This window comes from Pavona decussata, unplaced genomic scaffold (genome assembly GCF_977016875.1).
Source record: "Pavona decussata unplaced genomic scaffold, jaPavDecu1.1 SCAFFOLD_380, whole genome shotgun sequence".
Lineage (NCBI taxonomy): Eukaryota > Metazoa > Cnidaria > Anthozoa > Scleractinia > Agariciidae > Pavona > Pavona decussata.
This window is the reverse complement of record NW_028145754.1, coordinates 124,014-133,499: the sequence shown is the minus strand read 5'-3', so window position 1 is coordinate 133,499 and position 9,486 is coordinate 124,014. Positions and strand designations below refer to the sequence as shown.

The window sequence follows — 9,486 nt, the reverse complement described above, 5'->3', positions numbered from 1 at the left end:
TATGAACACTCCAGCCCGGATACCGGAACTGACCGGGGCGAAACAATTTTAACTGAGCATGGCTTGTAAGGTCGCTGACAATTCAGGGAAATTGTTTTTATAAGGGTTAACCTCCCGATTTCCCTATTCAGGATGTTTTTGTATTTGTGTTGAAGCCTCCTGAATAAATGTTATGTTAAGTCGGAACGCGGGTCCACGGGTATTTTAAGCCTTTAGGACATTTTTCATCTCGGTAACCGGGATTAAATTTCCTATGTGAACAGAAGACAAAATTCGTCCCGCCTACCGGGCCAGCCCGGTAACCGGGCTCATATGAAAAGGCCCTTAATTTAGAGAAAATTACATACCAGAAACACTTTTATTTCAATGAAAATAAGCATTAGTTTCAAGGCCATTTTGAGTAGCGTACACAAATCTGCATGCTTTAGAAAGCAGCCAGCGAGTTTGGAATGTTTATTGTATTAATTCTCTTGTGAGATGGTTGGTCTAGGTTTGTGTAAAGTTTCAAGTTCATTGGGTTATTTTACACCGTGAACGGGGCTTCGTCCTTTGACCTAAATTTTCGCGGTTTTCATCGGCCCGTGACCGCACCGAGGCCGTATTTCAAACTCTTGCAATTTTCTCAAAAAATAAAATACCTTGGAACTTTAAAATATGATTTTCGAAAATAGTTAATCCAAGAGTATCTTCAGACGAAATATCTGAAATTCGACCAAGTGGTCGCTGAAATGCAGTTCTCGATTCTTACAGGCAACCGCTCTTAAAGAAGAAAAACATACATCATAACTTAAACTAATCATTATAGATTTTACTCATTAGTGTTTGTAGTTTAGGTCTATCGACGAGTATTGCACTAGACCACACTACTTCTCCCAGCAAAGTTATAACTAAACCCACAATATAATTTGTTTAAAAATTTAAAGAGATAACTGTACTGACCGAACTCGATTTCTGTATGTCTGGCAAAAGCCACTTCAGCCCTTGTTAACTAGGCTCCCAATGTTTCATTGCAGTAGATATCTGTTCGAAAGACCTTAATCGCCTCAGGATTTAGGGATTTAGTTGTAAAGAAAATATCACAATTTCCCCATCGTCTAAAAGACAGCTCCATATTCTGTAACTCTGGAAAACTAGTTTATTACTGGGGCCGTAAAGAGGACCGAGTTAAGGTTTCGGTAGCATTATCAAATTCTTTTTTTCTTTTTGGGGTCGCGATGGGCCGAGAGATAAGACTTCGGGCCACGAGTTATTGTTCTCGGTCTCGTTTTTTGTACTCGGCTGGTACGAGCTAAGTTTTCGTCGCGTTATTAAATTCTTTAAATTCTCGGTCGCGTTGCGCGCGAGGCATGCAAGGCAGACGTGCGAGGCACGGAACAAAACATGCGAGGCATGAACAACCGCAAGATAAACTGCTAACCGTTAAGCTAACCGGGGATCTATTTAAGCTCACCTGAGTGCTATTTAGGCTGAGGCCGGAGTGCTCTTTAGGCTAACCGGAGTGTTTTTTAAGCTAACCTGAGTGCCTCACACGTCTGCCTCGCGTGCCTCGCATGCCTCGCATGCCTCGCTGGCTTGCAGATTGTGCCTTCCCGCCGTGAGGCACCGAGTCTGAAGTTCACCACATGACGTGTCATGGGTCATACAGGATGGCAGATGCAAGACACAAATGACTAAAAATGAGACTTATTCTTCTAGAATTTATCAACTTTAACAGAAACGGCATTCGCTTACCAAGAAAGGCATTTTCTATTTCCAAGGCGAAGACTAGCTCTTAAACTTTATGCGATAAACAGATACGAAGAAACTTAATCTGTTTATATGCCTATTTTTATAGTGTCGTTTGTGCATCTTTTAACTTTTCAAGTTTTTCAACCATTCCCTTTGTCATCTTTTTATAACTAGCACTTAAAAAATTCGAAAGGTTTTTATCGTTTTTTACTTAGTTGCCATTTTTTAGTTCCTCAAGGTTAGTTTTGTTTAACCGAAAATATGACCCCGCGGGCCAAGATGTCTCACGTTTACTATAGAAAAACAATCATGTAGAAACGGTTTCTGTCTTCAAATGAAAGGTAAATAACAAATGCTTTCCCCTGAATTTTATTTAAAAATATAAACAGCGAAACATTGAAAAACGTACAAGGATAACGTATGCCAGGAGCCCATTATTTGGGTTCTGCGTACGCGTGATGCGTAACGTTACCCTAGATCATACCGGAAATTACGATCCGTCATCGACCCGGCGTCACATACATATCAGGATCGTACAAATGGTTTTTGTCTCTAAACAAAAGGTGAAAACGTAAGGATTAAATCCCAGGGATTATAAAAAGTATTCGTATGACAAATGTCGTTTTCCCCTGTATTTCATTCTGACTGCAAGAAATGCAATTCTATCAGGTGGTTACTTATTGCCTCACCATATCTCTGTATCTATCTATTTGGGGAAATTAGTGATGCTGGAGGTTTAATATCACTGCTAAAAGATTGTAGGCTTACGCAACACGCAGTCAAATATGGCTCGAGTATAAGCTGAAAACAGCTTCTTGTTTCGTTTTAAGAGGGGTAAATGTTATCAAAATTCGAAAATAGGTCAGCTTGCATTTTCGGAAAGTCCACAACAACTCGCAAATTCTGAAGATAAGATCCCGTTCCCTGAAACTTTCTGCAACTTAAATTTCCAGTTAAAACATCCGAACAGATCAAACCGATCGAATCAGCTTACACAAATATATCTTTACTGAAAAGACCACAAAACGATCTGGGAACACAGGAGACAACATTTTAGTTATTGTGCCTATTCGTTCATAACATTTCAGGCTCTAATTTTAGCGTCACATGAACATCTGCTTTTTTATTTCTTTGTTTTTTTCCGAGTTAAAGAAGTCTAAGGGACGGTAACCTAGAATCTTGTTTTGCCTATCGTAAGGCAAACGCTATTCCACCCCTTCCCCCTCGCCCTGGCAGTCACTAGTCCTTTAGCTTGTCACACTTGTGACTCAGTCCTCGACCTTTAATCTAACTGTTATTTTCTACAACGCCGTAAAATTGGACTAATTTACTTCTCTGTTAAAGGGGCATTGTCACGGTTTTTTTCCGTGCCATGGTTTAATCAATTGCAGACAATATTTGAAATCGCTCTCACAGCTCCGAGAAGAAAAGTTCAATTGATTTCTAGAGGGAAGAACAAAGCATGATCGATATCATTTCATAATGTTATTATTCTAATGCAATTAAGAAAAATCGTTTAATTATTAAAACTGGCCAATTTTTCCAGCTTCAATCCTTCTCCATCGTGTTCATTAATATCATTTTTTTTTTTTATCTTTTTCTTTCACGCTGATAAACACCACGCTTTTGTCACTGAATGTAATTTGTTACTTCCCTTTCTCGCCTAGGTTTTGAATTCTTTCAGCTCCACGACTGTTATATTTCGTCAGTTTAACGGGTTAACAACTGATGAGACTACATTATGGTGTAAGTTAAGGCACGTCTTCGATTTCATGCAAATTACATGTTTCTGATCCGCAAAAAAGCATGCATCAAATCTTCCTACTGCTAGCATTGCGTAATTCTGTGAGTTTTTCAAAATTTTCAATACCGTATATATGGTAGATTTCTGACTCAACCATTGGTTAATGATATTCTCAATATCATTGATATACAATTAATATTAGTAATTATACCAAAACAATTATTCGCCGAAGGCGAAGTAAATATTGGTTCGTCTCGGGGAATATTCATCAATATTTACTGAGCCTGAGGCGAATAATTGTTTTGGTATAATTACTCAGGTGATTATCAGAGAAAAACAAGTACCGTCCGAGAAATGTCGATTTTGTTTGTTTGTTTCATATTGTCATACGTCAATGAAGAGAGACGCGCAGTCTGCCGATCACATGCTCAATCGAAATCACATGCGCAATCGATAAACTGAACACGGCCTCCAGCAGAATGTGAGTATTCTTTAACTGCCGCTTCATTGAGACGAAGCATTCAATTCTGTGAATGAATGTTGGGTTTCTCCCATCCGTTTACCAAAATAGATGGAGCTGATCCAGGCTGTTTGGTGTACAACTTGAGCCGGGATCACAAGTGTTAGTGATAGCATTTTATTGCACAATTTCTTGTTGACATGATGGCTTCGCCGGTTAACGGACGTTTATAAATTCCCCCCGGAGATAAACTGCTTCAGGTAGGAATTAAGTCATTTATTGGCTTCACTAAAGAGTACACGTTTGTTACAGATGAAAATATTTTGTTGTGAGGTGGTGACTTTAGATGGTGGTCGAGAGCCGCTCGAACCGATAACAAACTAGTTTTCAGATTATAAAAACTATTTCTTTTCTCGTCAGTAAAACGTAAAACTTAGAGACATTAATTCATCTTGTTTTTTTACATGTTTCAAATTCTGTCTTAAACTCGTTTTGTTTGTGAAATCATTCTGTTAATAAAGAAAATCTTGTTCGAATTTAACTTAACGTGTTGTCTTCATTTTAAGTCATAATTATGGTTAGAAGTATTTGACATTTTTACTATCATTAATCAGAGTAAAATGTTACCGCTTTGTAATGCTTCAATTAATTGTTATACGTTTAGACACCAGCTCAGTACCAGTCTTCATTTCCTTAAGTTGTTTCATAAAATGTTTCTATTTCATCCGGTTGAAAATGAAAAGTCCCTGCCAGGAATGTTTTTGTGAAAGTGCTGGTATAGCTGTACCCACTCGGAGAGGCGTAGGTCCAACCAAGGTATGTTCGTGATTGTGTATTTGATGATGCATAGTTAGATATGTAAATATCATATCTAGTCCCAAATATTGGTCCATCAGATGAGCAGCTCATTATAGCATGACTGTAAGAAGCGGACCCCTGCGCTCCTGGTAGAGATAACTTAACAGGCGCCCATCCTGGCTTGTTTACAAGTGAAAATATAAATGATTTGGAATCGTACGAGTATCCACAACCGGAACCTGATGGGAAGATAAATAGTATCAAACATGTGACTTTTTTACGATACTTACAGAGAATAATAATTCTAACAGAAGCAGCGTTGAGTTAATTAGCACCCAGTGAAACTGGAGAATCTGGAGGGGGAAGTGGAGGAGGTAATTCACAAAACTGTCAAAACTGTCAAAACCAAAGGTAGGGTTGGGGGAGGGTTAAACCATACAGCGTGACCGTGAAACGTGAAGGGGTACTCCGTTTAGTGGGTCATAAGCAGAGGCCTTTTCCTTAGAAGTATGACTTTGTCGCCTTTTTTCATCATGTGAAACGGAAGAAAAAATAATTATGTAGACATTGAATGGAAAAATGTTAAATTCAAAGTTTAGAAAGGATAGAAAAACAAAGAAATTGGATTTTCCATGGTTACTGATGAAATATCTTGGTTGGCGGGTTAACCTGTCTAAAATGTGCAGTAAATATGAGGGAGTTTGGTCCACTTTGAGAATTAGATTTAGAAAATTAAGCCTATTGGTCTTAAGATTAATTTCGTAAGAGCGCAAATTGAGCCTATGTCGACTGTAAACGAAGTTTTAAGTTCAATTTCTAATCAAAATATTCAAATTATGGCTACATTACATGAGATGCTTTTGGTATGAAGTTTTGCGAAAGTCGAAACGTCCAGATCACATGAAGGCGTAAGTTTCTATCTGATAAAAGCTTAACAGAAATATATAAGAATGATTAAAAAAATTTGAGTCCACAAACTTGGAGATGAATTACAGGGGCTCCGATCCTTCAAAGTAACTGCACACAGTAACTGCAATGTTAAACACGTTTAAGCCTGAACTAAGATAGCGTCAGAAACCATGAAGAGGTCAACAGCAAAGGCAAAGTGTGAACAGTCCTCCAGTACAAAGTCATTCTTTTTGTAAGATCTTATAATAATGCGACTGATCTTTTGCTTTCTCTTCACTTAGCTATTCATACATTTTCACTTCCCTGTTCTGTCCATTTTTTGTATCGTTAATTTCAGTTATTTAAAAAGCCGAATTTACGGTTTGGTCCTTGTCATCGCGTAACAGCACTCATTACCTGGTTGTAATTTCTGTCATACCGGTTACTCGTTTGTTTGTTTGAACTCGTTCTAGTTTTAATTTTAAAGTCTCATGTTTGTTGTAGTTTAAACCTTCTTTTTTCCACATTTTCATTTGATATCATTTGGGACTCGCCTGCTAGGCAATAAATTTCTTAAGCCAAAAGAGATTATCTTTCAAGGTGCTAAGAAAAACATCTTTTCCTTTCAATAAAGTCTTTTGACCCTTGAAACAAAAAGAAAAAGGTAAAACTTTCATTCCATGAAACACTTTGAGCAGACACTGAGCCCAAGTTAAAGAAAGTATACAACACTGATTTAGACTTCAGAGGTTTGCACCATTTTCCTATATCCCGTGTTTAGACAAGAGATACAAAAGCATCTAAACCCAGACATGCACATAAATAAGACTGACATTGTTTTACTTAAAAAGTAGTTTTCAGTCAACTCACTTCACAGTAATTTTTAAAGAGTTGTTTTCATTTCACCTACAGTCGGCCATCTTGCGAGCAGACCAGCTTCATTGCCAGGGCCTTATGCGTTTATCGAGCCAACTGAATCTTATAATATTAAAGGCCTGGGGCTGAGCGCTACCAGCTCCAGGGAAATCACAATAGATGATTGAAGAATGACTGTGGACGAGATTGCGCAGGCGCTAATGTTTCTTTCCTTCGCAGAAAGGTGGTTGGAGACCTTGGCTCGCAGGCTTACAGTGAAGTTTGGATTTTAAATTCTAAATGATTAAAGAGTTTTAACAGCGTCTGTCTGTAAAAATCAGATAAATTCTAAATTTCGCGGCAAGGGTGAAAAATTCGATTTCTTTCATATTTTAATGTCAGATAGGCTAGGATATAACAAAAATCACTGTATAGTTTTTTTCGGTAGAATATCCTTTTATTTCAAAGAAAAATGCAAATAACGAAAATCCGTTAGAATCGTCATTTGAGGCGCTAAAATATTACACGAGTTTGAGAGCCTTGCGTGCGAAAACGAATCATTCTACCGAATTCTATCTATGAATGAATGAATGAATGAATGAATGAATGAATGAATGAATGAATGAATGAATGAACGAACGAACGAACGAACGAATGAATGAATGAATGACCTGTCACTTACTCCATGAGACACTAGTGTATCCTCCAAATATATACTGGCCGACCTTTATTATCGTCACAGTTGGACCCTTGTTATTGCACCCGGAGTGAAAGGTAGATCCAGCCCAGCCATCAACAGACGCACGCCAACATGGCTTCCAGGCAGATGACTTACTTTGCACTACAGGCTGTAACCAGATGTTCAATGCTGTCAGGTATTTGTTGTTCTTTTTTAGGATGGTTGAACTTGCTAGTCCGGCTAAAAATAATAAAACGTGATATAAATCGATGATACAGCTGTCATGGAAACTGAATATGAAATTTGTTTGTCAGTTACCGTGAAACATAAAAGTTTTGCGGGTTCTAATTTTTGCGGAGTTTGCGGATGGAAATCGATCCGCAAAAATTAGTTCCCGCACAAAAAAAAAAAAAACCGCAAAATAAAACGCCGCAAAAATTAACTTCCTTCACTCAAATTAAAAACTCCGCTTTTAATAAACTTGTGCCACTGAGGCAATATACATTGAACTCAAACAAGAACATTAAAGTGCCACTACGACGAAAATTTTTAGTTCTATTTTCGCCCTTTTCGTATTCCAATCCATTTAATGAGTTCATAATTGCAAAAATAGCTATTAATTAGCTTTATACAAGCTTACTGATCCTGGGAATAACTGGCCGAAAACCGTCGAAAACCCGTCCGCCATTACTCCGACGGCAAAGTGACGCCCGTGGTGATTTTAAAATGCGGTTGCTTGTATGAGATCTTTGTGTGACGTCATACGCGCATCGAACATCGTGCGTTCCTTGCAAGAACTCAGTAAACCTCAGTAATCGTAAGCCCTAAAGTAAGTGAATAGGCAAGATTTTTTGTAAGATTCGCCATCCAGTTTGGTGAAAAGCCATGTAAAGGACAATTTTATCCAATATCTTGGATTTTAATTTCCTTGGCAGTGGATTTGGAGTCGTATGACTGCAAAGAGACAAGCGAACAGCTCATTCAAGCCTAGGATTTACATGTAAAGCCGAAGAAGAAACGAATTCACTCCGGCATTTACTCAGCAACTGTATTGGAGGTAGACATATGGTTACTTAATATTCTGGGTATGTTTTCTATTTGGAATTAGTAAACAGAACCTAATCACTATTCACAGAAGCACTTGAGCAACAAATTATTGAATCGGATGGATAACTCCCGACCAATACATGTTGATGTTATGTTGGTGGCGTGTATGGTGTTCGCAAGTATCAATTAAAGCTGCATAATGAGTCAAGAAAAAAAGAACTATTAACCTCGTTTTTTTATAGTTTAATAAAGCTTTGTCAAAACTAAAATGATGTATAATTAACTTCAGTTGGAAAGTGGGTAGCCATAGCTGTAATCTACAGATTATTTGCAATATTTAACAATACTACAGGGCTGTAATCTACCAGGTATTACCTGGTTAGATCCCTTCCTCATTCTACAACAACTTTCAAGCAGTAAATAAAGTAATCATGAGGGGCCTAATATTTTAAAGCCACAGTCCAGGTAACATTCAACAATAAATTGTTGTAAAGCCCTCAAATGCAGCTGGAAAACTAAAGATTAATAAGAAAGTTTAGGAGGACAGCTAAGGAGGAAACCTTAGTAGGCTTGCATCATATCTCACCCAGTTTTGTTATTTCAATAATGTTTGTTTCAATAATGTTTTGGTCAATGAGGATGTGTGAATCTGAGTGAAACAAGCAAACCAGCCTCTTGATCTCATTTAAAACTGTTGAGTGTGAAACGCCAGCATAACACTGTGCTATATAACAGTATTGTATATTTTCCCACAAAATCACACAATGTTCACAGACATAAAATTGAAATATTATAGTTATGAAAGAATGACCATCCTTTCCACAGATATAACTTAATTATTCTTGGAGATTCTACCAGAAATGAGATTTAATGTCTTTTTTCTTTGGTGTTTTAAATTAAGAGTCAAAATGCTTTAACCTAAATGTTCATACAAACCACAGCTTATTTTTTGTTTTTGTTCAGCAACTTAACTTCTTGTAATATTTATCTTACATGACCCCACAAACATTTTCATGCTTTATACTTATACTATGTGTTTGTTGTTTTTCCATTCTGTTTAGCTTTCTCCTTCTGTCAAATAGCCATGGCTTTCTTATGTTGGATGTTGATATCTGTGGGTTTTTACTTTGGCCTTCAGAAAATAACCAGAACCAAGAACAGGGCCAGCTTTAAATATCAAAGCCATTTTTTATGCCAATAATACCACATATTTTATTATTATTATTATTTTTTTTTTGGGGGGGGGGGGGGGCTTTTTTGTTTTGTTTTTGTTGTTGCTGTTATGAC

At 37.4% G+C, this 9,486-nt stretch overlaps 1 pseudogene across 1 annotated transcript in view; it reads right to left on the bottom strand.

The window, feature by feature from the left end:
- Positions 1 to 4,507: 4,507 nt before the first annotated feature.
- LOC146452129 (uncharacterized) overlaps positions 4,508 to 9,486 on the bottom strand; it is a 44,448-nt pseudogene continuing 39,469 nt past the window's right edge. Inside the window, exons 16-17 of the transcript XR_014859823.1 lie at positions 7,156 to 7,392; positions 4,508 to 4,969 (exon numbers count right to left, since the gene is read on the bottom strand). The product of XR_014859823.1 is annotated as an uncharacterized LOC146452129 (transcript). The remainder of the gene's footprint in view (positions 4,970 to 7,155; positions 7,393 to 9,486) is intronic.